A 25,400-nucleotide genomic window follows, 5' to 3' on the forward strand; every position below is an offset into this window, starting at 1 on the left:
GATGATTCTGATGATAAAAATCAATAGTGAGTGGGTTCATAGAACATAAAAATAAAATGGATATGTATGATGAAGTAGTCTTATGAGCCTTACATGTTTTGTGATAAGATTGTGATCTTATCAGTTTGCTGAATTTGGCAGTTTCGTTTAGTCGATGGTTGCTGGGCCGTGTTCGATGTGTTTGATGCATGACATATGCGCCAGGCGTAAGGAAGGTTATAGAATCCTACGACTTTGTAAAGCCGTCTCAATCAACAACATTTTTTCCTTATATTTCTTTTTCAATTTCAATTTCATTTTCATTTGTCTGGAGATCCTTAGTTGCGTAGTCGGTCCTGCGTTCGGCGGAGCTGTCCGGATGGGATTTGGTACCGATCTAATCACGTGAACTGAGCGGCGTTACCTCTTTGTCATTGAGACACCCCCATGTCACTGATAAGCAGTGTAATTTTTAGCTGGTTGCTTCGTTTACTGTGTGTTCGTAGCTCTATGGGGGGTTTGAGTCTGGGAAAGATGTTGTTAGGAGTGAGGTTGGACGCTAACTGTTTTATTCTTTGCTATTCTCTATACATGTAAACTTATTTGCTATAAATATGTCATTTCCCACGGAACATGAACCCAACTAACTGTTTTACTGAACACTGTGTCTGTAGTTGTTTAAGTAGGACGTGTTTTTCAATTGCGCTGATATTTTGCTTTGCTAATAAAAACTGCTTTGCGGTCTTAATCTGCTGCAGTAACCGCTTAGACCGCTTACGATCCAGCGCCGTTGTCTATCAACGTATTGTTTTCGCGTCATTAACGCCTTCTACACCTTCATTGTACATGAAGACGGTCAAAAAAGATGGTTAAATTTGATTTTACATTAGTGCAGTTGTGGTACAGCTCAATAAACGTCATTATGATAATTTAACTATTGTCCTTTTCTTATCCTAGCCCACATAATGACGTGAAACTTTTTTTGAGCATCTTGCTCTCGAACCCGACTAGGATGTCAATGTTTGTTACAGTCCATTTATTAAAACCTTATATTCTTCTTGGCTTAGCGACTTAATATTTGTAGCTTAAAAGACTTTTGGATACCACGTAGTTTGATACACAGTCCTTATTTCGGAAGACCGTCTTGAGATTGTTGTCCCGGTCCTGCCGCGGAAGTCTGGTGCGTGTATGAGTACAGTGCCTTTTGGATTGCCAGTATTTTCAATGTATCTCAACTTATGTATTGGGCTTTGGTCAGGTGAATGCGAGGGTAGCGGCGTCTGTCTTAGTTTTCCTGCTATTCCGGTTGAAGCGGTGACTTTTGAAGCAACAAAAGTCATACTTTACACTCCCCATTTTGTTATTTATGTATTTAATTATGACGGCTTGACGCCGTATTGTCAACACCGCAAGTGCTGACGATTATAAATTCACAAAAAGTACAAGGCATTTTCTCCCTGTTATTTTGCCTTATCCTGTGGATGCTTGGTTGTAGATGTGTGACAGCGGGATGTTAATCCAGGTCTATGGTAGTTGCTGTTTTTTACCCGAGATGTTAGTTGTCCGGGTCCGGTTCTGTTGTTGTCTTTTGCTGTGTGTTGGTGAAAGTGTTGTGTTTGTAATGAAACTTCATCCTCACGTCTAGCGGATCAAAACTGTAACAAAAACCAAAAAAACCAGTCCTTTAAAAAAACAACAACAATCTGGTCAACACAAACATTTGTCTGCGAACAGTGCTCTTCAAACCGCCCAGCAGTGATAGTCCAAGCTTGACCAGGCCAGTATCGAACTCAGAAACTATTGACAAGTTCCATCCCGAAATAGCAGGTTCTATTTGCTAATCACGGTTCTAATGCTAATCGGTTGGACCAACTCCGAACCCAACGCCAGCGAGGACGAGCTCGCATCGTCAAGGCTAGATAGACAATAGTCTGCCTCTGAAAATAGTCTGAACCATTTTTTATGGTAATATATCAACACATTTTGCAATATTCTAGGATGCATTAACGAGAGCGTTTCATGGTAAATTTCATCTAGGGAGAGATTTTGATTTTTTTTATATCAGCACAATACATACATCATGAAGACTGCGCCGCTGTCGCATCCACCACCGGGCCGCCCGAAGAAAATAAATCCGAATAAATATGCGACTGCCTAGAGTTGTTAACGTTTTAGTTGCTGCAAATGCTCACAAAACGAGGAATTTGATACATTTGAGCACTTCGGAGCCATCACTTCATGCTACATACATAACATGCACAGGGCCACTTTGGCCTAAGTTAGTTCAACAACGTAAAACATGTAATAGATCTTGTGGTCTGAGAGTTTCAGTTGGAACCGACAATTTTCTTTTTTATTCATGAAGAACGGCCTGGCCGTAATGCTTAAAACTAAATTACAAAAATAATACAATTCACGATGATTTAGATACATTTCCTTCTCAAAACCGTGAAAGGGCACCTTATCCCGGGTGAGCTCGGCCGTACCGAAAAGTTTAGCACGCCTTAAAAATTTGGACCATTAAATGAGTTGTCGAGAACACCGGCTACACAAAGGCCACTGCTGCAAAAGCTATGTTTTGACGAACTGACAATGATTGGAGACCTAACCATAAACATGAAATTGATTACACTGTATTGAAAACCGGAATAAGATTGCACTGTTGGCTTCTGCGTTTTGATTTTACTCGTAGCTTTATAGTCCGCATGCATAGGCTTAGCATGTTTCAGGACACTTGGCATGTCATGAGAATGCCACCAGAGTAGCTCTTTATTCTGTTTTTGGCACTACAAACTCTAGCGGTCTATCCTTACAATATATCTGGATAACCACACTGCAATCGCCTCACATCCATAAACGAGCATGTCCGGGATAAGGCAAAATAACAGGGAGGATTGCCTTGTTAATTTTTGTGAACTTGTAACCGTCAACACTTGCGGTGTTGCCAATACGACGTCAAGCTGTCATCCTAAAAATAAATTAATAAACAAATTAATAAACTTTAGCGGTCTTGGTATAATTCCGTATTTGGTTCTGCCGTGTCAAGATTGTAGAAAGCTGATTCACCAAGCAATGAATGTTGGAAATAAAAAGGGAAGAATGTCCAAAATGGCAAAACTATGTGCTCCAATAAAATTTGAAAAGAAATGTTGTTGTGTTGCGTTGTTCTTTAATTTCTCTTACAAGAGAATGTGAGCTGTTGTAGCGCAGTTGGCTCACACGAAGGGATCATTATTAAATCCCATATCGACCATTTCACCGTGAGCAGAAGTGACCAATCAGGTACGGGTAAAACATGTCAGGGTTTTTAAATGTTGTATGGCTTACGGAGAAGCAGAAAAAACGAAGCTTCAAGTGTTATATAAATTTGGCATAAAAATGCTATTTAACGCCTTATTAATTAAAAATTGCTGAAAGGTAATGTGTTTTTTGTTTCACGAATATTTTTTTGATAACATTTATAAAAGTCATTACGCAATATAACATAGCTGCAACATATCTACATTCATTTATTTGTTACCATCCCTGTTCTCTTATTTAGCGCTACAACCAGTGTAGCTAAAAATCTGGATTACCATTTCTGGATTCCTTGACTAAAGGAAAACACCAAAAAAAACCAGACCCAGTACTTCACAACCCTAAAAATTTTAATATACAAACAACATATTGTTTGTTTGTGTGGATCGTAGGCCTTTTGTGCATTGATCAAGGCGCACAGGTGTAGTATAAACAGAATACTAATATTTTATTAGCATTCACATAAAGCGTCGTTAAGGTCGTTAAGGTAGAATATTCAATACCGATTCACAAATTTGACTCGATAAACTCAGAAATTGTCGCGTCATATGTAAGAAACTCGGAAGCAAAGTCCAAAAGCTATTCTTATGTGAAGAAACTTGCAAATATTTAATATAATAGTTCAACATTACATAAAAGGAATAAATGAATATTGCTTTCTAAACGTATCATTGAAATTGAGTGATGGAATGAAGTTTGTGGTTAGTGAAAATTAACTTAGATCAGAAATAAATAAAGATGTCAATTGTCTTTTATAACAATTTATTGGGTATTATTTATCATATAAATCATTAGAATATTCAACAGGAAACAATTTCAGTACGATAAAGCTGTAATAACAAACGTACATCTTTGTAATCGCTGAAAATAGTCTGGGTCAACGTGAAATGAAGTCCATACCGGAGAAGAAGCGTGAGAGGCATGACATTAAGAGTCTTGAGAAAGATTTAGTGAGCTTACTTAAATTTTTCTTCGAAGGGTATTGTAAATGACATATGGCAAATGTAGAGGTTGACTAACAGAGTAAGTATCATGGATCGAGAACAAAACGTTTCCAATGTGTAAGTTAAGCGTAGTTTGTAATAAACAAATACATCCAAGTGTAGGTTACAATAAAGTCTGTTTTGCTAACTAGAAACCGATCGGGAAGATTTACTCGGAGCGCAATATGTACTAGAATACAGTAGATGTACATGTTTTTGTCAAGATGGCATTGTTTTTCTTTCTTTTTTGACACTATAGCCTCGAAAAGTCTCGGCCTGCTATTGCTGGCTTCCTTGACATGATTTTACCCGAGGCTAATATTAGGTTCTTCGTACGAAGAGACAATACAGACGACCACCGCGCCCTCATGACACTCATTGTACAGTTTCAGTTCAGTTTAGTTCAGTAGATTTACCAGCGGTATGTTTTATGATACATTTTTATTCTCTGGTTTTGAAAGCCGTTTTTTTGGGCAGATGGATGTAGGAAAAAAAATGAATTCGTGTATTTAACTCTAAAAATTGGTCATTTTGTATCTCCCATGGATAGCATTCTACAGTAATGATTTGCTAACGTTCTTTATTCTCCGACGGAACAATACCATATGACAGTTTTCTTCATTTGCGCCTTTTCCAACAGGGTAGGATGCCGACGGTAAAATAATTAACGTTCAAATCACATTTGTAATTTGAAATGTGCCTTGGAACTTCACCATCCAACATGGATCTATATGATACCTTTATTATTTGTTGTTGATTAAATACAATCATTTGAGCTTATTTTTGTAACTATATTCCCGAAACTAAAAAAACGGTCTTCTACTCCACCTTTTGGATTCCACAAGGATTTCCTTGTTCTTGTTCTAATGATATAGAAAATAAAACCAAGAGAAGGAGACAGATGAAAGGTAAATACATTAATTAAAATCACACAAATGTAAAGTTTCTCTTTCATTACTCAGGGTTAGTCATTTGAGACGGAAATGAAAAATGTAACCATTTTGCCTTTGAAATTCACAAAACCATCCCCTGTAAAAGTGCTGTGTGTAATTAATGGTATAAGAGATCCTGGACAGGCCTGTGAAAGTGATATCTTTATTAATATTGAGAGTGTTGTAACGCGTCACGCGGTGAGAAAGACGCCCTTTCACTGCTTTCCAATTTCTCCAGGTCTGCGAAAGTATCGAACAGAAAGCACTTAATTTCCAGCAGGGGTCGATATGTGCCTTTATGTATTCTTGTTCTCGAATGATTTCCATCGACACTCCCCCTTAGAGCTCATTATTAAGCAGAAAAAAAAAAGAATCAACACGCACCCATGGCAGCTGACAAACATAAGTGATGGTTCGAATAAGACAACAGTTTTAGAGGGCTGAGAATCGAAAGGAAGAAGGAAGAAGAATCGAAAATGAGTTGTTTGGGCTTTGTTTTTTCGTTGACGCATTCTTTCTTCCTTTTTTTCGCGTTATTGTGAACCATATAGTCAGTGCTATCACATGGTGATGCTTCACACCCATCACAAAAATGAAGAAACTTATTCTGAGAAGACGACGAAGCCGGTTGTAGAACCGTTTGGGTTGTCAGTTTCCATCTTTTAGCTCAGCATATAAAACTACGATGGAGTGAACAGCGCACAATATCACAATCAGAAGTGAAAGAATATCAAAACAAATTAGAAGTTTTAATGAAAACGGAGCATGAACAGTTGCGGTCCATGATAGTTGCCAAATGCGCTTCTATTAATTATTATAATCGAACTTTTCAACAAAAGAAATATTAGCGACTTATTTTATTTTTATTTATTTATTTTTCAATTACTACCGACAGATGCCTTATAGTCACCACCACATGTGATGGCTGGGAATTACAAATTCACGAAAAAAAAAACAATTGAACAAAATTAACAAGGCATTTCCTCCTTGTTATTTACCATATCCCGGACATGCTCGATTGAAATATTAGCGACTTGTTAAAAAAATCTGCTTAACTTTTGTCAAAACTATCATGCCGCCTTGTACAAACTTGTTATTCAAATTCTTTTTGACAAACATTGCACAGCTCTATCCTAAATATAATCATAAGTTGAGTATTTCCGTTTATATTTTACATGCAATTCTGTCGTTTTAATATGGTTTACCAAAATGATGAATTTGAATTACGGCTCAAGATAGATTTGTTGTAAGTTTTCAACAAATATTTGAGAAACATTCCTTCTCTAGTTTAAGTTTTGTTAAAATGTTGACTTGTTTGACGAAAGTAGAACCAGCGACCGAATGTGTGACATAGTAGGGAGGAGCATTACACGCACGAGGAGATGGCGGAGCTGTTGGGAGGTTGATATATAAAATAAAAGTGTAATAAAATTGTAACATAGGACGACCCCTGCTCGAACGAAAAGTCATCTCACTGAGCCCGCAGTTGTTGTCTCGTTCGTTCGCTGTGTTATAATTGTTTGGCATGAACCTACATGAAATAAAATAAAAACCTCACGAATACGTGTGTCGGGGGATGGCAACGCTGATCCTTGACAACAACCGTTGCTGTTTTTGGAGACGCTCGGTTGGATTTAGGAAACTCGAGTGAACGAGATGGAGAATTTTACGGGCAAAGGAGAAGCAAACATTTGAGCCGGCAAACGAGCGACCATCGGCCAGGCATTTATATTTTTCATCCGAAATCTAATAAAAAGTTATAATTTACGTTCGGATACCCAATCGGAGAATTTTGTTATCTTTTATGCCCTTGGCAAGGCGGCTTCTTCGTTTACCCTAGCCGATGCTGCTCGATGGATTCCTTTTTCATGTAGGAACGGTCGTCTCGTCGTTTGCTGCGTTGCTGCTTACCTACTCTAGCACGTCAGTTTCCCGACGGCAACTGTTCCGTTTTGTCACCGTCGAAAGCTAGACAGAACTCCATACTAGGAAGGACGCTGCCATACTTGCGCATTTCCTTCTCGTGCTTCGACTGTAACTCGTGCGTCGGTGCACGGGGTTGGAACAGTTTGACGACGACGAACGGCAATCAACCATCTTTAGGCGGCACGATCTTTCGGCCTTTTCCCCCTATTGTTTGGGTCGGGTTGATGTAACACGCGAGGTGTGCAATGCGAACGCATGTGCTTGTGTGTAGTGTTGCTTGACGGTGGTTGGATGGCTGTCGCATGTGTCTGTGACATTTCACCCTGCTCCATTTCGGGGTGCATTGACGAGGGTGGTCGGTAGAAATGAATTTGAAAATGGAAGAAACTAATCCTTGGTGCCTGTTCGGTACAAGACACCGTCGAAAAGAGCAACTGTCATAGGTGTATCGCTTACGAAACGGATGCAATTACCCAGTTTTTCGAGTAAATTTCGAGTGCTGAAAGAGTAGCAACGCAGATGTTAGATAATTTCGTTTCTTTCGTAAGATAAATTTACTTTTTAAATGGATAAGTATTACACAGCATGTAGTACGAAGGATTGTCATTGATCCGTGTGGGTTTGAACGTGTGTGGATGTGGAGCGGAGTGTTGTTTTGCGAAATGTAACATTTGTTTTAGGTGGCAGCAGGCTGCTGCAGTCATCTGATAACGTTGGAAGGAAGCAACACAGAAACCTTGCATTAAAAAGTGGAAGAACACATTTACAAATTGCAAAAAAAAAGGTCCCACGATGGGTAGCGTCAGCACAAGTCAAAGGCAATCAATAAATGCGTCGTGCACGGGAGAAGAACAGAAAAGAGAGGGATGCGCAAATGAGAGTGAGATGAGTTTCGAATTTCCCAGATTCTCGCCCCAGAGCTCGTTGCGCAAGTGAGTGAGAAGGCAAGCCAGCGAGGGCAAACGAGTGAGTTGAGGTAGCGAATCGGTCGGATTCGATCGTACGCCGCGAGTACGAAGTGAGCGAGCAAGCGAGAGTGAACGGTTTCAAAAATACATACGAATTTTTACGTTATATACCGCCGCCGATGCATTCAAACGAAGGAAACTTTTATAGCTTTTTTGTTTTGTAGAAAAGATTGTGTGGTACAAATTTTGGGCAGTTTTCTATCAGAAGTCTTTCATTCTGATAGCATCTTTTTTCAAATCCACTTTCGCGTCGTCGTCACCGTTTGTCGACAGCTATCGTCTGCGTCGTTCTCAACGTCGCTGTCGTTTTCGTGGAACTATCCGGTTTGCATTAGGCTATCCATTACGTAGCGTTCGTTTTCTTGCTACGGTGAGATCCGCAGATCCATTTTGCTGTGGGTGATGTACAATTCCTTTCATCATTGTTAAGAAAGTTTGGACAAAAGACGTCGTCGTTACCGTGGAAGTCTGTCCATTGTCGTGTTGTGCTTGAGTGACGGAAAGATATCTAGCGTTTTTTGCACGGCTACCGGTTTTAAGACGAATGGTGATGTCGAGAGCTTCTGTTAGTGTAAAAGAAAACTGAAGTAGTGCACTTGTGGAAACTTATATCAGCTATTGGTTTAGTGTAATGTGTTCCTTAGTGTTCGACACCAAAGGGATCTTTATCATCTGAAGTACCCATGACCTTTCTGCGACCCTGTATCCTCGCTTGTGTGGTAGTGTGATATGTATAAATGATTCGCTGCTCAATTTAAGCCGTGAAATATGCATCTCAGTTTTCGTTTGTGCTCGCGTGTGAGTGTGTTTGTGTGCGTAAAAAATGAAATCATGCAAATGCAACCTGGCGCAAGATTGTTGTTAAATGACTTATCTGGCAGACGATGATGCACAAATATAATCCTAGTTCGAATGTGTGCGTGATCGTTTATCGCTGATTGCGAATGTGTGTTTTGTTGGAATGTGGAATAGTAGTGAAGTGATTTCGAAGAATAGTATGCCATTCCCGTATGTTGGTGCATTTTTGATGAAAAAAAGTGCAAATGCAAATGTGTTGATGTTTCAAAATGGAATATACCGCAGAAGTTAGACCCACAGTCAAAAGAATTGACTGAATCACCTTCATGCGTTTGAAGCAAAGCATAAAAAATGTGTGTTAAACGTGTGCATGTGTGTATCTGCAGTGAAAATTTGAAAACACATCAAGGTGTAAGGTGAGTGACCCTTTCCATTGGTTTTTTGACATTGAATGAAGCTTGTTTTCGTCATGGCATGTAACGAGAGTCTGCCGGTTTTGAAAGACTAGAGTTCAAGAAACTGGTTATTGAAAATTGTGGAAGAATCCGGTTTTTCGAAAAAGATATTGCTTCCATAAATGTTGATAATAAATTGTTGCTTGCTTGTAGTATTACTTTTTCAAAGAGTTCATGACTGGAAAAGAAGTATTAGAGTATTAGAATATTAGAGAAACGAAGATAATAAAAGGGAAACCTGAAATGAAAGTTTTGAAGCTTGCTCATGTGCTTTGCACTGGTTTGTAGAAAAAATGTGGTGAAATTGTATCATTTCAAAGTATTTTTCACAGTGTTACGTATTCTTTGCTTGCCTTGGCATACCTAATAACTCCAGCTGAGCCAACTGGATCGAGAAAAGGGTAAACATTGGAAGCAAAGCAAGATTTATGATACCTTTTGAACAATGTGCTGCACTGTTATGGAGTTCCTTTTGTTTTATTGCACAGACCTTACCCTTTTCGAAAGGATTGCTGTTGTGGGATACCTCTTTGCTGTATCTGCATTTCGCATAGACAGAAGTGCAAAGCGTGTGTAGAGCGTTACCGTTTGGGTTCTAACTCTGCGGCTGATATATTGCTCCACATTTCACGCTGAGAAAGGATAGCGCAAGCGGTAAAGCTCGAAATCGGGGCCGGAAACCCTTCTAAAGCTAACCCGATAGCAGCTTGTTAGAGTATGTTTGTTTATGTTTTTATGTTTGCAATGTTGCGTTGTTCAGGATTGTGTGTTTTGTGGAATGTACCGTTAGGTTCGACCTGAAACGAACGTGATTAGACACATCCCGTAATTTTAGAGTTACGGAGCATGCATCTATTTATTTTACCGTTGTTTCTTACAGTTATCTAAGGGAAAGGTTAGCGAAAAATACTCTCTAAGTTCAAGGTTTGGAAAAGTAAAATTTCCTTTTTTGATAATCAGCTAAATACAAAGTGATTGAAAACTAGAAAATTGGTTGCATATTCCACTAAATAGTGAGAACATAAGTGTAGTTGTTTTAGCTTGATGAATATGTTCATGAATAAACTTGTTTTTACAATGTCATTTTAGGCATAAAATATTCCATTATTCAGGTTTGTTCATTTTATTGATTGAACAAGAACGGCCTGTTTGTTCATTTAGTTTCGCTGGGAAGTAAGTTTGTATAGTGATAAAAGCTTAAGATACAAAAAATAGAAGGAGCCAACATGAAACAGATGAAAAAGTGTACTTCGATGAAAAGGAAGCATCGTTGTATGGATGGGTAGATGTATCTGTGTTACGCATGCCCACACCATTCCATTGGCAGCCATATTGAAAAGGCGTGGCTTAATAAAGATTCCATGGCTGCAGTTGAACATCGGCAACGTTGTAATGTGAAGCGCGGCTTGACGAGTTAAATGGACGACACTTGCCTTAATGTTAAATAATTTATTTCATTGCATTTTCATGACGCGGTTATTGCTAACTTTCTTATACACATATTGAAATAAAAACTTGAAGGCACAACACTGAGAAACCAGAGAAGAATTCAACATGAACACCATTATAAAACATGAATCAAAATGTCATGCAACTTCTTTGTGTAATCATGATTCTGTACAGATAAAATATCGTGGCGTGATCGGAAGATCAAAATATAGTGTAACTGACATCGACAACGTTGGTCGATATCAAATCAATTGCCTGTTCGTGATTCATCAAACATCAAACATGAGAAAAGAGGAATGCAGAATTAGATTTGTGTCGTAGTGTGAGATCTGTCTGTCTTAAAAGTTTTTTTTTTAATAAATGATTTTATTTCGTTTAGCCGAAATATTCCATCAGAAATAAGAGAAATAGTCAGACCGAGGGTAAGCTGGAAGTACCGTTTAACGCATTTGCGATTTACCTTGTTATTCTTTTCTACAACCGCACAAGGCCTTGGCCTATCTTTACTGATTTCCATGACTTAGTTATGTTCGTGATTCAATAAACAGTCCTGATTTCCTGCGGGATTAGTGCTCCGAACGGGATTCAATAAACAGTCTTGGCGAGTCCAGGGTAGCGGTGGCAAGCGCCGCTATCTACTTGGCTGCCTCACGGTATTTACAGTTTTTTATTGGTGAAGAACGGCCTGGGAATATTGCTTAAAAATTATTTGCAAAATATATAAAATTGACATAGCTTCTGAGTTCAGTGTTGGCCCGGTCGAGCTTGAGCTATTACTGCTGGCCAGTTTAAGGAACACTATACGCAGACAAATGTTTGTGTTGTCCAGATTGCTGTTTTCTTTCAGTTTTGTTACAGTCCAGACCCGCAACACGGAAGGCTAAAGTTCCGTTTCACACACAACAATACCATCAACACAGCAAAAGACCTATTGCTGTCTTCCCGGACCAACAATAGACATGTGCAACCACACCGCAATCTCCGCACATCCACAACCGAGCATGCCCAGAATAAGGCAATATATCAGGGAGGAAAAGTCTTGGTAGTTTTCTGTAAATTTTTTGTTATTTTTTTTGTAAATTTGTATTTCGTCAGCACATGCGGTGCTGACAAAACGGCTTCAAGCCGTCATAATGAAAACTAAATAAAAAATATAAAAAATGGCATTTTTTGGGGGGCATGCGCTTTTCAGTTTTGGAAATGAAATGCAGGATAAAATTAGGATATTTCCAGTAATTCATGATTGCATAGATAAACAAATATATGCATATTTGATTAACTTTCAGAGTCACTCTAGTTTATCAAGCAGCTCTTGAAGTTTATGACCATTTCGAAAGCACATTGTTAATCCCGCAACAACAACAGAGGTATGAAACTTTATGCTGTAGTGGCGCTGATTTATACATGGCAGGGCTGCATGTACACAGGACTGATTATCCTTTTTAGTTTTCTCGCTTTGCACTACAACCTCCAGAGGTCTAGGCCTACAATTTGTAGCTTTCTGTGACTTGATTTTACCCTTATAAAAGTAGTGATCCTCTACATTCTAGATTGGATTTGAACCCCGGTTCTGCCGTGTGAAGACCGGCGCCAATATCGCCTCATCCACCGGACCACTCCACTGGACTGATTATCTAGCTAGACATAAAATTAAGTCAAAGGAAGCCTGATAAGCCAGGTTTGAAGTTTGCAGCTCCAAATAAGATGAATAAGAACGTTATAAAAGTATTACTTGAATTATTTTTCAATAATTAATCAGTCATTCTTATTGAGACTAACCAGAAAGGTATTGACGGTGGCTACAGCTTCTGGTACAGCAAAACGACATGTTGAATCTTCACTATACCAGCTACTTGTACCCTAGACTATCTATCCAATGCCAAAGAAAATGATCAGGAGAAAAAGCATGAGCATGATCATAGACAACTCCCTAACAACAGAATGTGTCTCTTCTTGTCTCGTCTTAAATCCCATACTGGAAATTTCCAACGCTTCTTATTCGTCTGCACTTCACTTGCCTGAAGACAGTTAATTTAATTGCTGTCTACATTTCTGACATGAGTAAAACAGCGAACTGCACTCTGCAAACACTTTGGCTAGTAGCTAAGCATCCGCAAGCAAAGGGGGAAATCAGAGTCTCCACCTTGGGGTGAAGTGTTACAGAGGCCATAGCATACGTTATTAATCAGTTGTCATCGAGGCAAAAATAGTTTTCTTTGGACACAAAATGTGCTGGATGTTATTACACAGCTAAACTAATAAAAAACATCTTTTGCAAGTTGCTATTGAAACGGTTCAAATGATTGTTTAAAAACACTGTGCACTTAACTTTTTAATATGTATCCTGCGTGCGTGTTCCAACAACAAATGAAGAATTGAAGGAATACGTTTAGGCCGTCCTTCACGAAGTAGTAAAACGACTTCGACTAGGCCCGAAGTCGAAGGAACGAAGGAACGGGTTCCTTCGACTAGGCCCGTTGAACCGTTCCCCTTGCACGATGCTCCTTATACCAGGCTCCTAATATAAGGGCACTTATACTAGATTCCAGCTACAAAGCTCCTACTACGTGGTCTCTTATACGAGGTAGCCGACGGGTCCCTGGACGGCTATCTACTCCGGTCACCTGATAATGAACCTCAGACAACAACATGTGAAATCAACTTGAATTACATCGACAGTCAAATTATTTTAGAAAAAAGACAATAAAAGAGCAATGTGTTTAAAGTCAAGTGTAAAATAAATGAGACATAAGGTGGATCACAATTACGATCAAAGAGAAGTTAACTCTTTACCACAATTTGAATTTTCTCCCACATTTACGAATAGATATAGTTACTGCCAGTGACAAAATAAGGCACAACACGTAAAATCTGATGGCAGGGCTGGAGTCAGAGGCCAGTAGAAGATATTATACGAGGCTCATTATGGAGTTTGAGGTTCGCTAAACGATCGAGGCTCCACGGACATGGCGAAAAGCTTATAAGAAGATACCCCTTGGAGCCTCTTGAGTGCTCAAGCCCCAAGCATCTATGCTAACCAAGTACTATGATCTGCATCTGATTACTGTAGTCCTGCGAACGGGAGAAGCGTTCTCCATTTGTTATAATATCAGTTTTGTTGAGTCGGAAGCTGATACGCGTATCATTTATTCGCTGGCCGAGGTGGTACCGGTATTTTACACGTCTGGACTTGATATACCTCCTAATCGATCGTAGGGCAGATTCAGTATTCTGTAAAGTGTACATTTAAGTAACGGAAATCATACATAGCAGGGCACGTATTTACGAGGAAGTGGTTTCCAAAAGAATGAAAAAAAAAAATCGTTGTTGCGATGCATTAATCTTCTCTCACTAATGATAGAAATTATTATTTTTTTAGTCGTGAAGGACGGCCATTGCTAGAAATATACAATTGTAAGCGAAAAAAACATACCTCCCGGGAATATTCCTCAGTCAAGAAAAAATGTATGGTTGACTGATTCATCCAGCAAGCAATATACAGTCTTGCAAATGTGTTTCACCTTAAGATTGGCTGAATATAGGAACTGCAATCATCACTACAAGGAACAGGTATTGTCATTGTTCAGAGGATACATTTCTACATGTAATATTTATATAAAATGCTCTGCAAAGTTAGCTTACTTTTCGTTGTAGTGAATACATTATGAAATAGTTAAATCGGTTTCGCGAACATGTTGTATTATATCGTATAAGAAAAACACTTTACGATAAAGCAGTTTTTTAAATGCGATCACGAAACGATAGGCAAACAAAAAGCCTACAATATCGACAACATCACTGTAGAGGTCGACATAACATCCATGGCACAAACCCTGCGTGATGAGAAAGTCGTGCGACTGCTAGCGCGATCTGTTGTTGGAAACCAATACTATGACTAGTGCGAGAGGAAATCCGATGCAGTCTGCTTCACTCACACCATCTGCCAAACCATGAAACATGGTGTGTGTATTGAGATCTATAGAAAAAAGGTATCCAAAAAGTTGCGTTGGACCACAGTGCGCTTGAGCAGTCGCTTTTCGTATTTACCTTTTATGCAATAAAATAGATTTTGTCAAACTTGAGAATGAGCGGCAGGATTTGAACGAATGCAGACGAAAAAACAGATGAAAAATGAAAAATACTAAATTTATATTTATTTATTTATATTTCGAATTAGACGGCTTGACGCCGTATTGACAACACGAAAAATACTAAATATTAAACTAAATACTAAATTTCAAACTATGTAGCTTACACAAAAATATACTAGTGAAGCAGTTGCTCTGTTAACAACGATTTTGAATCAAAGAGTATTTAAACCCCAAGTGTAAAGTAGAATGAAAACAGTGTTGTTCAAACACAATCGTTTTACTGTTCTGAAAATATTGCTTTCGCTGGCATTGCGTACTTTGGTGTGTGGTAAGTTGTGTAAGTATTCAAATGAATATGACAATAGCTTTGATATATACTTTGTTTCGGCAAATTCAATAAAATGTTTATGAAACGGGTCTTACACGTAAATTACTACGTGTTATTAATTTAAACATCGATAATTGTAAAACATGCATTCCAGAAAGGACCCTCCACTATCATGCTCGGCGATTAAATTGTGAAAAACCAAGAGTCGCTTGCAAAACCTTCACGTTTTGGCATAACATAATTCATAATAGATTTTATTGTAGCTCGTTTACCGCTAAGATTAATTGATTATAAGGATTGAATAGATTTACCAGGCGGCCATAATGTTGATGAGTTTATCATTTATTGATTCTACATCGATTTATTCATGAAGTTTATCTTTTGTTCATGGTAATGTGAAACCGAGATATAAGGAACATTACTGCACAGAAGCTTTTGCTATGTGCTTTATGTTGGAGTGAATCACATATGATATAAATGCCATGGGCTTAAAACAGGTTTGAAACAGTTGTATCGGAAAAGGAATAACAGGTTCATAGAGTTGCTTGCGTTGGTACAAAGGAGGTGCATACTATGTTCAACATATTCGATATTTACGACACCAGCGTTGCACATATTCATGTGGATTGCAGATCTTGAAGAGTTCGCCAAACAAAAGATACATTTTTATTCTACCCATGAACTTGCCCGGGGCATCACTATTTTTAGTTGCACATTTCATCCGTACAATATAGTTTAAAATATGAGCTGAAGGAAAAATATTGTTCAGAAAGATTTGAAATCAAGACGTGCTGGGATGTCAAGACGTTGAAAAGTGGCAGAAAACATGGAAGAATTGGATTGGATTATTCATGGCGAATATATTATTCATTATCTAATGTTTTGTCTGTGAACAAGTTTCGTTACGGACACTTTGGAAAGATTCGGTGCCAAAACGGCGAACCGTATTCCGTGCCTCACGGGGCGTATTCTAAATGGGTTGGAAAGAGAGATGTTTATCATTCAATATTTTTTATTACTGTTGTATGTAAAAGCCGTAAGAAAAGGAGCTTAATGCATTAAGGTATGAGTTGGTGAACAGCCAAAATGGTACAGGAAAATGTTGTTTTGTATTCCGCCTTATAGTTAAAATGGCCCTTGGTTTTGTGTGAGGCAACGTTTAGAACAACAACGGATTTAATTAAAACCCTCCATGAAGAAAACGGACGTGAGAAGAACCAATCCTGGCTTGACTGTAATAACTAGTAAATATGTATATTACATCTCGGCTGGACGCTTTAATGTACCGAAGCGGTTGTATAAACTTTGAATGCTTTGTTACTTGGGATTTGGAGATATTGTTGCTTTTGTTGAAGTCAATACTGCTGTTGCTGGTTGGTTCTGCTATCAGCGAGGTAACGATAACCCTAGTAATGTGAGTATAGGTGGGAAGAATAGAAACGCTTGACCATTGATTTTTATTTGTTAAATGTGGTTTTACCACTTTTGGTGGATACTTCGCATAATGGTTCTGTTCGTAATGCTTATCGATGCACTATTATATAGTTTTGGGCGTATGTTTTATTCACATCAATTGTAATCTTGCTTTCATGAGCGTGAGTTAGGCGGTTTTCATTATATTTGCTTTCGAGCGTCGTGAGCGACATGTTGAGGTAAGATATGCAAGAGCCTAAACAATTAAATATATCTGTTACATTATGTATGAAAAGAACAGGGCGAACGTTGTTGTGGCGAGGAAAGGATAGTTGAGCTAGGATTTTGAAACGCTCTAGACGAACAAACAGGCACAATAGAAGCGTGGTATTTAGAGGCTAGATTATTACCAGTCCCCGGTTGCAGTGAATGTGATTGCCTCTAGCACTTGTGCAGTTGTGGTTTTTGATTTTCCGTTGCACACGAGACCGCGGGTTGTTGAACTTGAAATGACCTCTTCCGGATATGATTAAACATAAAAAGATAATTTTAATCAACCAAAGTAAAGTTTCTTTGCTTAACGATACATGAAATTTATGCGCTGGAAGATTATGTTGACATGTAAAAAGTCCCGTCTTGAAACAGTTCATTTTTTCAACGCAGTGAAACAAAAGAATAAAAATAACTGCCCCGCGCACTTCTTGGATTGGTGGCCTTATAACGAAAGTGATGCTTCTTGAGATATGGTTCGGTAGGCTGTGTTCCGATTGAGTTACAGCGCTTTGTGATGATTGGTGAGTTTGGCATAGTTTTGTTTCTGTCGATTGATATGGAGTAATAGAGCGTTAATTTTGTGGACTTTCTTTCTATGTGTAAAGTAGTACAGTTGTTAACGATCGCTTGTTTAAAATAAATCAGAAATGGTTCCTACGTATAGTGAGCAGCTTCCACACGCCACATGTAGCAGCGATGAGAATGATGACGAATTTTTGAACAAGTCCAACGCGAACGAGAGTGGGCTATCATCATAAACTCAAGAATGGCCTATAATTTTTTTTATGGTTCGATGTATTCAAATGCGCTACGCTGGGAGGCGCAGGTTATAGATTGATTAAAAGGCAACTGCATGGGCCTAAAATCGAATGCGATTGATTGGAATGTGAGCATAGTAATAACGAATTCATAAAATTAGTGATTAGTTTCGTAGTTGTAACGGTGGGGCAAATACTTATTGTACTAGCACACAATTGTTATTTGTTGTGTTGAAATAATTCTACACGATGTAGAATATATTCCAGTGGGTAGTTTAAATGCAAATAGCATAAATGCATTGATGATTGTATTCTTATTAGTATGTATATATTTCATGATTTTTGTTTGCAGATGCCACTCACGGTGCGTTGAATTAAAAAGGATTCACTCATAAATATACAAAGCAAACTTCTGCCGCAATCGGTTTTCGTTACATGCTGAAGTAACTGCGAAGAGACAATATTTAGAACTACACAGATCAATAAACAATGGTGCACGTTTTCTGTAACGCAGCACAATAGAATCAATTTTGTAGCACCAATAAACCACATAATGTGTACAATCACTTAAGACTAGCGAAATAAAGCCATTAAAGTGTTCAACTTATTGCTTTGTTGTCGAGATCGTGCCATTGCACGATGACGGTCAATTGCAAACAAACAGAGCATGATCGCGTGTCGTCCAATTGCCGGAACGGAAATAGAGGGAGTGCATAAGTGTTTTAATAATGGTACTTTATTGCGATTGTTTTGCTGTGAGTAAAGCTTATAGCTCCGTTGCTTTCGTTTGCAAAGAACGGATGGTTCAAAAAGAGAACAACATGAACAAATCGATGTTTCAAAAGCGGTATAGATTATAGAGTTTTATGAAATTTAATAAACTAGTTATTTCAAGTACAGTGTCCACCGTGAATGTGCATATTGTTCAAGAACAATCATATTTTGCATGCAATGGCAGAAAAATACTAATAACTAGTATGCTAGCACTAGTACGTCATGAACGAAACGCATGAAGTCATATTGACGCTCCCTGGTATCTGACAAAGGCTCTAGTGGTTTATAAGGTACGATAGGGCGTTCATTTATTTTATGCCTTCGCACGTCTTGGGTTTATGGTGCATCAGCTATGTGTACCACGTAGGCAATGCTGCTTTATTTCATCTCATTAGAGTTTAGTAGAAAAGATTTGTTATCTTTCGCGTAATACAATCACGGTAAAAGAAGTTGTACCATGGATAGAGCTTCCCATAGAGAGACTATGGTACGAGCTAACTGTTGGCGCCTTCAAAGAGATTTGTACCAAGGCAGCGTTAACATTTGGTGCGAGTTTTCCCTTGCGTGGGGCGGCTTTGCTGAGGACCAATTTTAATATTTGTTGTGCTCTGTGTTGAGCTCGCTCCCCATGGTGCTCCATAGAAGAAAAGAGGGCGCACAGCTTTTTGCCGAATTATAATCTTTTGTTCTTCGTATTAGTCCTGCTTCTTCGTCGAGGAAGAGAAGCTCCAAATGGTTTGTGTTTATAACTCATTGAGTAAAACAAAGTGAAACAGTGAATCGCTTGCGTACCGCCCTCTTTGTCATACAATCTTCTGGCAGTATTCTCTTTGATTATGCTTTTCTGAACAACCGACTTGATTGACACGGCATAATGGTATTTTCTTGATTAGTGACTATGACGCTCACGCTGCTGGATTTTATAAATAATTCATCAGCCAGGCGGTGTTCTGAGACACTTATTGTAGTTTGGAGTTGGTGGGTAGGCACAAATGGTTCCATTAAGCAAGCAATAGGCTGCACACATACAATTCCTCGTTCAGGTTTGGTGGAATAGGAAATAAGGTTTCTATTCAACGTTGCTAGGATGTATGTATGTCTGAAATGCAAAACTGAATGTTCAGCAACGTTAAGATATGAAATTAAGATTATGCTGTGCGATAAGCAACTTGGCGATTGGCAGAGTTATGTGTTCAAATGAAGAGACTGAAAAAAGTGGCAGGATTAATTTCTGAAAATTACAAATGATATATTTGTATATTTGCCTAAGACCTCTCTAGACTGGTGAAGTATCATTTTTATAAATCGTTTTAATGGAGCTGTTTGGGGTTTATTTCATTGTGTTTTGAATGAATTTTCTTCTTCTTTGGCACTACAACCTAGCAAGGTCTAGGCTTGCCTTCTGTTTTTGCCTTGATTTTACGCGTAGCTAGATAGACCCCTTAGTCTTTCGCACGGGGAGGCGGTAAGTTCGGAATAGTTCGGTTAGTTCGGTTAGTTCGGTTAGTTCGTACGGGGAAGCGGTTAGTTCCGTGGAGACCTGCGCCCCTACCGAATCTGTAAACGCGACCGTATGGAATAATTCAGATTAGGTCATTACTCACACGCAGATATTTTGCATGTGAATGGTTTATCAGTTGGTCCTGCTTACTGGGAGACTGTGTTGACTGGACTCGATATCCGGTCGTTCTGTGTTAATATCAGCCTCGCCACTGATTCACCTAAAGGAACACCCCTTTTGTTTAAAATTATGTTGACGGTGTTTATCGACCAATCCACGATGTAATAGCCATGATCTATTGAAACGGAATAAAAATATCTGATAATCAATTCACATATCAATAAAAAAAACTTTGTATCACGTTGGTTCTCATTCTCATTTTATGGCTTAGCTCCAAGCAGTATTAAATTATTTACGAAACAATTCATAGGGAAATTCAAATACGTCCATATGCGTCATAGATGATGATGAATTGGATGATCGTATCAAGAATGAGAATACGTCATTTTTGTATATCTGTATACCTTATTTGAGTCATGAACTAATAAACGAAAAAAGAAAACCCCCTATCAGCAAACATCATGTGTTGTTCTAGATGAAACAATCAATAGAAAAATAAACAAATAAATTATCAAATAACCAACGTTGAAGATGACATCAAAAAGCAACGGTAAGCTGTACAGCACAAGATTCAACCAACAACAGGAGAAAAATGTTGTTCTTCCCATTTTTGCCAATCTACTTATCGCCGTTCGATGGCATGAACCATGCTTCCCATAGCAGTAAAACATGCTGGTAATACGTATAGCCGAATCGTGCTTCTCTTGTTGTTTGTACGCTTTCCATAACTTTTCCAGAATGCTTGAGCCAAGGATGGCAGAACATGGTATGCTGGGCTTTTTGAGGCATTCCGTTACGAGGGTAATGGAGACTTGCCATTGCCGAAAATGGAAAAGTTTTATGTCCGTGCTAGCTTTTTCCGCTCGAATGGTTGTTATTTTTCGGATGGCAGAGAACGAAAACTCGTTTCACCAGCAACGATCACAGCATCAGTTGTGATGCCTCGAGATGGGGAGGTGATATTTTCGGTGACGCAGGGATGGATGCTAAATAACATTTATACTTGATGAAAGCAGCCCACGGGTTGAATATAGCACACACACAAAACTAAACTTCGAAGCTAATGAAGAGCGTGTTTGTGGAACAAACACATGAATTTATGTCCTGCCTAGATTGTCCTTGCACTGCACTGGTCGTACAATACCGTACAAAGGGCATCAGTGTGTCGCATCGAGCTATGGAATGAATAAAACTTTGGGCAAATTGAACGAGGCTTGCGAATTGGCGCTAGAGAACGAACGAAAACACTGCAGTCATTTTCGAAGCACGGGGAAAGAGAAGCAAAAAACGAAGCCATAATGAATTTGCCACGCCCTGAAACATCATGGCTGTCATTTTCCTGCTCGTTTCTTCGCTTCTGTGAGCACGATCTTAAATGTTGAATAGTCGCGCGCTCTCTCGCTCTTATTTCTCATTTTCGTAACCTTTTGCTGTCTTGTGTTTTTGATTTCGACGAAGAAACTTGAACCAGTTGGTTGTTATTTATTTGATGCTTTTGTTGGTTTGGATTTAATTGTGAATACAAAAAACAGCGTATAGTATTTTTACACTTTACTTGGAGGCTGACATTCATTGTTGTGATCATGCGTAAGCCGAACATCCTACAATAAAATACCGAATGCAAAACATTGATTGTGTGGTACCTAAAGACAACCGGCATTATTTGGACAACAAGAACGCGTAACAACAATCTAGAATGGAACGAAATTGTATACGAGCTTTCAAGCCTCATCTGCGTTACTACGGCATATGAAGCAATCAATCACTCTGGCAATCAGTCAGAAGAATGTTGTGCTCGTCGTTCACGAAAACCACTTGGCAGCGGCACGATTTTATTAGATATGGTCATAAAAACAAAATCTTTTTTTGAATACGAAGCGCGGGTTCTATTGCAGGAAAGGGAAAATCTTCCGACGTCAAACTGTAATCTTGATCGAATGTTTAAGCTGACGGTTACAGCAGTGTGATTGGAATTGTGATTGATATTTGAGATTTATATAAGGAAAGGTATCGTCGGTTTGGTGGTATAAAGAAACGTGCAAGATAATGTTTTTTTTTTGCTTTTCGAAACGAACGGAACTAACGAATAACGGCAGTATTGATTTACTATAAGAGTTTAAGATAAAATTAATGATAAAGAAAATATCGTTGCGAAGCACATAAGAGCACACAAGTAATCATGTAAAACATTCTTCTTGTTCTTCGGTGGCACTACAACCTCGAGAGCTCTCGGCCTGCCATTTCTGGCTTTCTGTGACTTAGTTTTACCCGTAGCAAAGTGGTCAGCCTTACGTATGGGAAGGCGGTCTGGATGGGATTTAAGCCTCGGTCCTGCCGTGTGAAGACCGGTGCCGTTGTCGCCTCGGCCACCGGACCGCCCTTGTATAACATTGGAGGACATTTAAAAGTTTGTATGTGTGTCAAATAAGTAAAATTAGAATTAGACAGATCTCGATCCAACGGTAAATTGAGGATTGTCTGTAATGCAAAATAAACATTCTCAAAGGTACTAGGAAACCCTTCAAACTAGTAAACTTTAATGTTTATATCAAAATTAAATTATATTGTAATAATCTTTAAAAAAAAAGTCTGCAACGTCAGTATTTGACATTTGTGTTGTGTATTGATGTTTAATAGACTCAAACAGAAATTGACAAATATATTGTAACAAAGTAGCTTTGTGCGACGGCAAGGTCTTTCGGTAACTCATTGTAAGCAACACAGGTTTGCTAATAGATTTATGCAGTGTAGGAAAACTATCTCACCCCGTCATAAATTGAGTAACAAAAAATTACCGTTGTCTGGACCCACGTGCTATCGTTGTGGACGAGAAACCTACAAGACCTTGCGCATCTTCAGCCAACCCCTTAATGGTTATGGTAAAGGCCAACGGTTGATGGTGTTTCAATCTTTGACCCGCATTAATAGCTTATCGTTCTTTTTTCGGTTTCCGTACTGATTCCTGAGTTTTCCGCTCTGCATTTAACTCTTTCTTGTGCTTGATGGCATCGTTTGGGTTTGCCGTACCTTTCACTTTCATTTTGTGTTGTTTCAACCCAAAAGCAATTATTGGTTACCGTTAACTGGCAAGTCCTTGATCTTTCCATATCTAGCTCAAGTTTTAACCTTGGTTCACAATGATAGAAGGCCTTCGTTTGTGTATCCGTATAGGTATTCATATATGAATATTACCGTAGCATGGTTCGGTAATTAGTTCCGTTCATGAACTAGATGACGTAAGAGTGTGTGAGGAAGGTTGTTGAATGTCATGAGAGAAGGAAGTTTGTACTTTTGTCATTCAACTGGTTTATTTTCTCAAATATTCTCTCCCTTCTTCTATCATGTTTCAATAATATATATTATTGATGTACCCCTCATATATATGACACAGACGGGTCGTGTTACTAACAAGTGATGATTCTTGTTGATCGTCTTAAGAGTTTTATTTTATTTATTTATTTATTAAGTATTACGGTCCGATGCCGTATTGACACCACCGCATGTGGTGACTGTGAATTAAATTCACAAAAAGAAACAATGAAAGAAAATTAACTAGGCATTTCCTCCTAGTTATTTGCCATATCCCGGGCCTGCTCGGTTGTGCAGGGACTATCGTCTTAAGCGTATATAAATAAAAAAATCTAGCGAAAAACTGGCAGGATGGTTGGGAGCTGTAAACAGATACGGAGCGGCACGTTCATGAACAGGTGCCTCGACAAAAATCATTCAATTGAACAATCCACTAGATCATGTCTAGCATATGTAAACTTACTAGATTTATGTAACAAAATGTAGCACAAATACCCAATATATACTTAATGACATTAAAATAAATTTGTTGCTAGTAAACGATGATTACACAGAGCAATCGTTGTCAGTCATACCTAGTTGAGGTTAGGTTTGTTATAGTTAAAGCACGAGGGTTTTGTATAAAGTAAGTTTAAAATTTTCTTTTTTAATAAAACATGGCAATTTGTTGTGAATTCTTAACTTGAGGTGTGGCATGAGGTGTTATACATTAAGGCACATATAAATATAAATTTTAAATTTAGATGACATTATAAGGAATCTGATGCGCAGCATTTGAATGGGCAATTATTGTTTTTCTTTGGCAAAACAACTTCGAATAAAATGCCGTGTCTGGTTTCTTTAACTTTATCTAGCCGATATCTGGAGAGTTAGCCCAGCGTTCCGGACGTCAATTGTTTGCGATGTTCACACGGCTGGACCGAGAATCGAATCCTATCCAGATCGGGAACAATCTAATCACGGAAGTCATCCAGTCAAGTAGAAGAAGAATGGTTATTAGGCTCTTGGCTTAATATATATTTTTAAAGAATACTGGAGAAATTAGATAGTTTATGAAAAGTGTTTCAAAACATGGATCTTAAGCATGAATAAAATTCTAAATTCTTAAAGGTATTCCTATTCGAATGGAATGGGACATAGGAGAATCGCTCAAAGGTTCCTCAATTTCAGTATGTTCCATTTATCGTACCAGAACAGTATACCGTATAGAACGTTTTATCTTTGACAATCAATTTGGCAAAAACGGGCAACCACCAACGGTGAGATTTGCTCCTATAGGAGTGTAGCAATGATCGTAAAAAAGTATCCAAAACTGAAATGAAATAGCAGCGGAAAATAAGGAACAAAAAAAAAATACACAAAACAAAACCAAAATCATAGCCGAAGTCATTTTTTCATTTCTACTTCTGAAAAGTACGAAGCACATGCTAGCCTGTAAAATTGAGAACATCAGCACCGAGGAAAAAACGTTACGATGCCAGCGGAATATTTGATGAAGCACCCGGCTATAGCGAATCTTTCTGGGACCATGATGATAAACTTCATGGTGATGAAAAAGGAAAATGCATGAAAACCCAACCGCTGCTTTGGTCTTCCGTTCGGGCCAGCGAGAAAAGTAACATCTTTTACGCTTTTGACGAGGTACCCGGGAAGGCCCCATGCATAGACGACCGATGGAACGCAAGAAGTCTGAACTTTTCGTGTGAAGTTAAATGAGTCGAAAAATTGGATTTTGTCGGATGTTGTCGTTTGGCCAGGAAAATGGAAAATTTCCGTGAGAAAACAGTCTACATCATGGTTGGTCCTTGTCGAATTGTAGAATAAATTATTTCGAAAAAGACCTCTTACAATCATAAATCCAAGTGTCAACTTCACACACTATGACAGTTGTATGTAGAGGATGTGGAATGAGAAGAAGAAGAGGTCCACTTTTGCATACAGGTTTGATACAAAATCCACAGTCGCATAGTAGCAACAAGCTTCTGGAAGACGAGCCTCAGTATAAATTGGTCCCCATGTTATAAAATACTGTAATGAGTCGTAAAA

General features: G+C 38.6%; 1 protein-coding gene across 2 annotated transcripts in view; it reads left to right on the forward strand.

Annotated features, from left to right (window-relative positions):
• The first annotated feature begins 7,722 nt into the window (after nucleotides 1-7,722).
• Nucleotides 7,723-25,400, forward strand: part of LOC118507742 (homeotic protein ultrabithorax-like) — a 216,772-nt gene continuing 199,094 nt past the window's right edge. The window contains exon 1 of one of the 2 annotated variants that reach the window (XR_004905700.1): nucleotides 7,723-9,299. The gene's annotated coding sequence lies outside the window, so the exon portion shown is untranslated. The remainder of the gene's footprint in view (nucleotides 9,300-25,400) is intronic. The other variant, XR_004905702.1, reaches the window with a different exon arrangement.

Source organism: Anopheles stephensi, chromosome 2 (genome assembly GCF_013141755.1).
Source record: "Anopheles stephensi strain Indian chromosome 2, UCI_ANSTEP_V1.0, whole genome shotgun sequence".
Taxonomy (NCBI): domain Eukaryota; kingdom Metazoa; phylum Arthropoda; class Insecta; order Diptera; family Culicidae; genus Anopheles; species Anopheles stephensi.